Source organism: Fukomys damarensis, unplaced genomic scaffold (genome assembly GCF_012274545.1).
Source record: "Fukomys damarensis isolate Sample0158 unplaced genomic scaffold, DMR_v1.0_HiC HiC_scaffold_9, whole genome shotgun sequence".
NCBI lineage: Eukaryota > Metazoa > Chordata > Mammalia > Rodentia > Bathyergidae > Fukomys > Fukomys damarensis.
In genome coordinates this window covers 45,708,953-45,718,268 of record NW_022900921.1, presented here as the reverse complement: position 1 = coordinate 45,718,268, position 9,316 = coordinate 45,708,953, and positions in this window count along the sequence as shown.

Genomic DNA, 9,316 nt, shown 5'->3' with positions numbered 1-9,316 from the left:
CAGCGGTGCTGTCATCGGTGTGGGACAATCAGTGACTGCTGTAGCCCGCATCATTGCCCCTCTCCTCTCAGGAGTGGTGCAGGAGGTCAGCCCCCGGGGGCCTCCCAGTCTGGGGGCTGCCTTAGCCTTGGTGGCTGTTCTTATAATGTCACTCAACAAATCTCACTCCAGGGGCCCTCAGAGTAGGAAGGTAAAGAGTGAGTAGGACACACTTGGACAATTGGTAGTGTTCAATCAGGGTCAGTGGCCATAATGAGAAAGGAAGTAATGGAAAGAGTCAAGTGTGTAAGTGAGTCATTTGCATGCGGGCATGCTCTGCGGCCATGCACTTATGTTTATGGGACAATTGGAAGTCACAGGGACAATTGGAAAGTTAGGATTGGAGCAGAGCTTTGCCAAGAGGGACCATGTGCATTGTTTACCTGAAATATTCTCTTTGGACCAAATGATAAGTTAAAACTTCCAGGTTAAGAAAAATTCCTAGCTATAGGAGAGGGAATGGTAGCGGAACCATGGATCGCTATGTATGGTAAGAGGGAAGAAGCTATGAGCACGTCCCCACCAAGGATTAGACCAGCACATTAGGGACACGCTGGTCACCTGGAGCTCCTTGCTGTGACAATCCAAAGAAGCTGCTGGATTAATCCAGGCGGCAAAGCCAGGTCTGGGAGTATACACCTGTAATCCAGCCCTCAGAGATACTGAAGCAGGAAGATTGCAAGTTTGATCCCAGCCTGGACAATTAGTGAGATCCTGTCTCAAAAGAGCCGATGCTCTGAGTTCAATCCCCATTACCTCACCTCCAAAAAAATCCCAAAATGAGCATTTTTATGCAGATTAAGGGTCCATGACATGCCATATAGGAGAAGCAGGGTTACATAAGGTTCGTGTTCAAAGTCGCATCCTTTACTTCATTTTAATTTTGTGCCCAGAAAGAGCCACATTGAGCCACAAGGAATGTTAGGCATACATTTTCCTAGACCTTCTCAAAACTTCCCTTTCATTAGCAGCACCCAGGGACCCAGGGCCAGGGCCAGGCCCTAAGAAAAGTCTGTGCCAACTCAGGGAGGCACAGACTGAGCACACTGACCATTGGGGTTACGTTGATACCACTAGAAATGACAAAGATCCCTTTCCTCACAAACTTCTGAGGTCCATCTTCCTTTTGATCCTCTTAATTAGTCCACTAATATATTCTTCCCATCTCCAATCAAATGCACATGACATATGATTGTAACTGAAATTTTATTACACTAATTTGTTGCAAGATTAATATTTATTGTTTGTAAATTCCATAGTTTTAGAAATTGCATGTATGGGGTAAACTTAAATATTTATAACCATTAGAACTATGTTTTAATTTCAAGATTGTCCATTTTCCTACCTGGCTACAAGAAACAAGAACTTTTTATTATAGATATAACAATGTGAACTTTCCTACAAAAGCTACATGCTGAGAGAACTACATTTGGTATAAATGGCCTTGCTCTTGGGAACATGCCAAGTGTCATGGAGATTAGACTCAAATGGACAGAAATTTGGGGTTTATGCAATGAAATAGAAATTCAGGAGTTTCTGCAAAGATTGATTTTCTCTCACTCTTAGAAATACCTGAGTTTCTTAAAAGTTCTTAAATATGGCCATGTTTTATTTTTAAGATTACAGCACTTTTTATTTTTGAAGTTAAAGCCTGTGAATTTAATGAGGCTTTATTAATTGACCAGGCATATGGAAATATTGAAAACCAAAGATGGATCTTAGTATAAAAACATTGCTGTTGCTGTGCACTGGTGACTTTAGCATTCTGTTACATGGTGTTCTTCTTAGTAAGTGTCTCTCGCAGTCCTCCACGTTGTCCAGTGTCCTGCTGCTCACAGGATGACTGGTTACCACATGAGCATTTAGGGGGATGCTCAGCCCCCCACAGATTCCTAGGGACCCTGTAGCAAGCATCCAGCTGATCCAGTTGTACAGTAGTGCTTGAAAAGCACTCTTCAATCATGAGCATTTAGGGGGATGCTCAGCCCCCCACAGATTCCAGGGACCCTGTAGCAAGCATCCAGCTGATCCAGTTGTACAGTAGTGCTTGAAAAGCACTCTTCAGTAGTCTGTGTATTGTTTGTGGACTAGAATCTCAGGGAAAATAAATGTGTTTAACATTGGTGCTGTTTTGTCATTTAAGCTTTCTTGAGTAATTCTATAATCCTTCCTAAAACATCAGTAAAACTTCTCTTTTTATGGTTCAATCTTATATTCTTCGGGATCTTATTTTAGAGATTCTGACCCTACCTGGAAGGTTCCTGAAGGGAACTGCTCCCTTTCCTGCATTAGGGTGGCCACAGCCGGAAGGCATGACAGAGCAGGGCTTGGGCTTGAGCTTGGGAGGCCTGGCTCCACTCACACCGCCAAGGCACACCTGTGCTCCTGTCCAGAAGGACAAGTAAAGGACAGGCAGTGGTGCTGTCACTGGGGCTACACTGAGAGGTTTCAGCCCAGGCTGGGGCCCTAGACAGAGAAAAGGGCAGGAGTCAGCTGGAGCTCACAGAAGGCTTCCAAGCCCTGCACCATGGGATCTGGCTTGCTCATTCGCCCTAAGGGGCAGGTGACCTGGAAGAGGGGAGAGGAGGGTGGTCCCTGGGGGGCTGCTGTGACACCCAGGTGTGTGGTCTAGGTAGAGCTAGGGTGACTCAGAAAGGCTGCTGGTGAGAGTCCAGCCCTCTGCCCCTCCCAGGACCATCTGCAGAGAACAAGTATGCATTTCTAGGACCAGGCACTGCAGCACAGGCAGGATCTTTAGGCAGCACTTCCTGTCTCCTCCTGTGGAGACCCAGCAGGCATGCCTCAACCCAGGCTGGGTAATTCGGGCATTTGGGTGGCTACATTCAGAGAACAGAATGGGTTGGGATGCACAGCAAGCTTACAGGAGGGCAATTCCCAGATCTGCCTACTCCTGCCCAGCAAGCTGAGTGACCCAGCACCTCGAGCTTGCCAGTTTCATAATATTTGTCAAAAATAAAATCTCTTTGAAATTGTTGTTGTTGTTGTTTAATAAATTTGTATGTTTAGAAGCCGTTACTGTATCCTGATAGAAATTTGACATTTACAACTATGACATAGCATCAAATATGTTCAGGATCTGAAATTTGTACTGCTGACCAGTTAGGGTAGTTTTGAGATAACATCATAGTAGATTTATTTCTAATTAAGCAGATGCACAAATACGTACTTTAAAACATTTTCTCTTTAGTTCTTTTTTTGCCAAAAAGATCATCTAAACTCACCAGACATCTTCTAGACAGCTCTCTATGGAAGCAGTAATAGTCAAAACAAGACCTTTCCTGATTCAACACATTGTAAGAAATGGTGCTGAATCTTATTTCGAAGAGTTTAAGGGAGCTTGTGTTGCTCCTTAAGTGGACAGGATAATTATAGACATTAAGGAACAAGCATTAATTACTACTAATAATTTATGTAACTTAAAAGTGAACTGTACAAATCTGGTGTACATGAAGACATATTGTTGTCTGTCTTGGTTTGAACTGTACCACCTCTTGCCAGGCGTGGTGGCACACGCCTGTAATCCCAGCACTCGGGAGGCTGAGGCAGGAGGATCACTGAGAGTTCAAGACCAGCCTGGGCTACTCAGTGAGTTCCAGAGCAGTCTAAACTACAGAGTGAGACCCTTCCTCAAAAACAAAACAAAACAAACAAACAAGAAAACTGTACCACCTCTTAATAAAAATCCTTCCAGATGAGAGAAAAAAATAGTTAAATGGTGCAATTTATAACATGGACGAGAGAGCCTTTTATCAGGTTTACCAAAAATCTCTCCACCAGTTCTGTACTTGTTATGGCTCATGTCTGGAGGTCCCCTCAAAGCCTCATCTGGTCATAGGTGGGGCTTTTTCAAAGGTGGTTGGATCTAGAGTGTGTCATGGTACAATGCTAGGGTCAAGGGCACTAAGATTAAGGGTGTGAGTGCTACCTGCTTTAAGTAGTCTGGATAAGATAAAAGGGGCAGAATGACAAGGTCCCTCTTTGCATTTGCTGTCTTCTGCATGCATTGAACCATCTCTCCTCTGTGACACCCCTTTGCCATGTGCCACTCTGCCTTGGCGCTAGCCAACTATGGACTGAAACCTCTACAAACTTTTCCCCTTTAACTTTGGGCATCAAATATTTTGTCTCAGCAAAAGGAAGTAACTAAGATACCACCCAAGGCCACACGTTCATGCCAAGTTCATGCTCAAATCACAGTTCAAACTGAACCTATGTACCCTATGTCTTTCCTAAATACATATAAATATTATTTTTTTGCATCTTACCTAAGCAGTTATTGTGCATAGTAACAACATTTGCAGTTTGAGGTGTGACAAAATTAGCACAAATTTCTTTTTCCTTTTTCACAATATCATGGATAGATGTTCCTACTGCAGATTTTAGCAACCTCAGAATATGACTTTTTCTTTGCAATCAAGAACTTTCACCTTTTCACTGAAAGGAAGCACTGCAGCTCCTCTGGTGTATCTGTAGTGCTGGCATCACTGCACACATTATGATAGCATTACTAAGTAAAGAAAGATGAACTGAGCACAAGCCCCACAATACTGTGGCAGTCTAACTGGTAATCATGCCAGCTACTGGGTGGCTGATGGGTTGGTAGCTTATACACTGTGGTTACACTGGACAAAGCATAGGACATCAGGAAAATAATGCATGAAATGAAATGCATGTCAGAATAATATGAATTTAAAACTTAGGAATAGTGGAATTTTCCATCTGACATGCTTGGGTCTTGGTTTGTCAGGAATAACAAACTATGCAGTGAAACTTCAAATTTTGGGAAGGCTGCTTATACATTCCATCTTGGATAGTTGAGACTCAAGCTTTTATCCAAACAAATTGACTTTCTGGTGTAATAGCTCACTTACTTAAACCTGTCCAAGTGTGCTTAATGAAACTGAAACTTCCTGAAACACCCAAAGTAAACCTACCATCATCAGTGTGTTCTGTTGTTGACCTGGGACCTGATCCTTTAAGTCTGTAAGCATGTGTGTGATAGGGTACTTGTTTACCTTGACTGCCTGATCCATGTAGCTGAGGCTCAGACCTAGACATCAGAATCCTCTTCTGGCAGTGCCAGTCTGGGACTTCACTGACAAGGGTGAGTCCTTTCTTTGGGTCACAAAGTCCTTTCACTCTGCCACCTCTTTGGAGTAACATCAATAGTATGTCAAGTGATAACTGGTTCAAAATAACTTTCTAGCTAAAGGTAAAGACTCATAGATGCCCAACAATAAAGGAGAAGGCAAATACAGTAACAAGTACAGTTCGTGTTTAAGAACCAGTGCCCAAAACCACATGTTGGTGAAAATGTAAAATTGCCTCACTTTGCATGATCTTTGAAAATTATTTGGTAAAACAATGATAAGCAGTAACTTGTTTTGTGTGAGTCGTCTTGGGAAGAAAATATTTAATATTTCAGAGCATACATTATCCCTCAACCTTTTACAAGGGCCTATTTACATATAGAAAATTAAAGAATCAATTAAAATGCTTATTTCTGTAATCAGGTTCCATTACCTAGTAATGGTGTTAGCCTCATTTGAGATGTATGTCTTTGAAACTAATAGAGTTCAAATGTTTAAATTCTTATCTCTCATGATTCCAGCCACCACAAACCCATTTATACAAATTAAAGTAGTTTGATACATCAATATAAAAATTGGAATTTCTAGAACTCTTTTACATGATGTATCGCCTCCATAAATGATTAATTAAATGTTGATATGTGGTTTACTACTTGAACTTTTGCAGGAATTTCCAAAGAAACAAGGAAAATTTCACTTAGCATTGTATATACACAAAAATTTTGTGTGGAGAGTGGAATGAACCATAACTGCATGTAAATGGCCTCACTTAAAGATCAGTTAGTAATCATACTTATTACTCAATAGGAATCAGTGAAATACAAAAAGAGGAAAAAAACCCATGATATTTATTTCAAAGTATTCAGTCACAGGTGTAAAAAGTGAACATCTCTGCTGTGTCTGGTGTTCTGTCACTGAGTGTCATGGAGCAAAATTTCCCCACCCCATAGCAGGACAATAACAGATCCCTCTATAGGACCTTAGAGACAGATCAGAAATCTTAAAGTAGATTCTGAATCATTCATAATGATCCATATGCTGTGTATGTTGAAAACATGATTACTTACCTTCTGTCTGGTTGACTCTGCACTCAAAAAAACTCATTCCCTGACCATATGGGGAAGAGAACTGACCCAAAATTTTGTGACCATACATAGTAATATAGACTTTTATTTGAAAAATTACAGAAAGTCAGAAAAAACAAGAGAGATCAAAAGCTGATGAACCAGCAAACCATTAAAGAAATGTTCTAAAACTGCCCATGTGGGCATTTTCCCTGTATCCCTCAGATGGCCGACAATTGTCAGCTTCATGGTGTGAATGGGAGACATGAGAAATTCTGAGAGTGTCATGAAGAGGATCTAAAGTGCTCCCCAGAAGTCTTGAGTTCAGACAGGGGCCTTTTGCAAGGTGAGTGTGTTATGGTGGAGCTGTACTTGTCAGTGGATTAATCAGTTGATGAACTTATAGCAGAACATGCTGTTAGGAGGCAGGACCTGGATGAAGGAAGTGGGTCTCTGGGCTGTGACCTGGAAGGGTGTATATCTTGCTTTGGCTCTTGCATTTGTTTTGCTTCCTGGCTGCCATGGACTGAGCTGCTTTCTTCACCAGGCCCTTCTACTGTGCCGTTTCTGCTTTGGAGTCAGCCAGCCATGGACTGAACCCTCAAAATTATTGTATAAGCCAAATAATCCTCTCCGCTTTTAAATTGTGGGTCTGTATTTCATCCCAGCAATGAGAAAGCTAATACAGAAGGTGTAATCTGCTAGGAGCAAAGAGCTAAGGTTAGTGTCACATAGCCAAGTGGCTCCCACTGTCCTTAGAAGGAGGCTGAAGACAGGGCTTGGTTAAAAAGGAGGCTAGGAAATAGCCGTGAGCTACACTCTTGGTTCTGTAAGTGAAGAGATCAAAACAGAAAACAGAGGTCCCCAGTGTGTTTCTTGGTCATCAGCTTTCTTGTTCAGGTAATGAGACAATCAAGTACAGCCCACCTTCCATATCTACATGCTCCTACAGGTGTGGTCATAGATTCAACAAACCATTTGTCAAAAATATTTTTCAAAAGAATTACTTCTGCACTGAACATTGAAGACTTGGTCATTATTCTCTAAATGCAACCAGCATAGCAACCATGGATGTAGCATTTACATTGTTTCAGGTTTTATAAGTCAAGTAGAAATGTTTATTGTGTACAGGAAGATGTGTGTAGGTTATATGTAAACACCACTTTTATATAATGGACTTAAGAATCCCCAGAGTTTGGTTACCTTAGGGGGTCCCAGAACCCACAGTCAAAGTGTTCAGGCATCAGCAGAGAATTCCAATAGCCACTGCATCTGGACAAAGTGATCTTTTTAATCAGACTTTCAAGAATCAAGTCCATTTTATTCTACATTCTTTGTCTCCTGTTCTCTTCTCCAATTTCCCAAAGCTCAGGTGATCCTCTTTTATCCTCCAGCCTTGCCTCTACTATATTTCCATTTATTTATATCTGTTTTGTCCCCTATCCCTTTTAATTCCTTCACCATAGGATTAAATCACTCCACTAAGGACAAACTCACTGCATACAAGTTCTTGGTTCCTGTTGGATTTTGTTATATAACTGTAGATCTTGCTCTTATGGTTAAAGGTACCAAATTAATACTTATCACAGTCTGTCAGTTTCTAAGCTGTGCTTGATGATATTATTATTATTGCTAATGGTAGTACTTTAGCCCAGATGTCATACTTGTAATTAGCTGTTCTCCTTTGTATGACAACAGTATGATTGTCTGGGGTCATAACCATCACCATAACTCGGTACTAAAGGAGTGGGTGCTGAGCCACATAAATAGCAACTTCTGATCCTTAACAAATTTTGGGACAGATACAAAGACTGAGAACCAGCCACACCGAAAAGACATCTCTGAGGAATAGACATTCCCTAAGGGAAACTTTGATACTTGTTATAAAGCTATCTTTCATAAGAAACTTACAAGAATCAACACAGAAAACAAAATAAAAATTTAAAAATAGAAAATGGTAAGACTCAAAAGCAAAATGCAACCCTAGACCTCTAGCTCACCCAGGACAAGTCCCAGGGACAAGGAGATAGGGGAATTCGAAAGCCACCAATCTAAATTTACTGAAATGATAGCAGCAGAAGTAAAAGAAGAAGGAAAAAACAGATGAGTGAAGCTAGAGAGAAAATAGTCTCTCAGGTAAGAATCGAGTCTGGCATGAACTTAGAACTAGCAGCAGTACGACTGGGCTCATAACTGACTATGAGATGCCAGTTTAAACATAAAAATGATTTTCAGGCAGTGCCACAAATGCAATCCATGCGAATTCTGCTTCTCCACACTTCTATAAATGAATATTACAATACTCCCCCATTTGCCCCTTGCAGCAAAGATTAGCAAAAGCTAAAGAAATTTCATCCCAGTCATTTGGGGGGCTTGTACACAGAGACATATTTTAAAGCAGATTTAAGTACTGATTTGTAGAAGTCTGCAGAATGGCAAAACTGTATCCAGCAGTCAGCCCTTCCCTTTCTGTAGAAAGCATTAAACCCTGACTTTTCACTTACAACACTCACAGAAGACCTATCAAAATCGTACAGGCATGTTGGAACTCTATTGGATCAGAAACTAGGTGAATCATTTAGAAATGGTACAGGCTTTTTCTATCCTACAGAAATTCAAATTGTTACGGTATTCAAAGGTCTGACTTCCTTTCTTTCATAGGTGCTCACTCTCTCTTCTTATAGTGACAAGAATTTGGTAATTATCAAAAGAAGAAAGTATACAGAAAAACTAACGTCAAATTTTTCTTTGCAAATTTTTCATCCAATAACAAAAGGTTTAAACTAAAAATAATTAAAATAAAATGCCTTCACTGCTCTTTTAAAAAATGTATACATTGTCATTCAATTTCTGAATGTGACCCTCAGCAAAAGCTGAGTGAGGTCTACTTGCTTAACAAAGAGTGCTAAAAAAAAAAAAAAATTGCATCTCTTCTTTCTTCTTTGGTTCCAGAAAGTTAAACCTGATTTATTTATATTTAAAAAAGGAAATTTGTTTTTTAAGGTCATTTTTAGGTTCTGCTTCCTTTTCTGATATCGTAAATCATAACTTCTGAAAACTTACTCTTGATTTTCTCAAAAATACACATCCACAATTTGATAT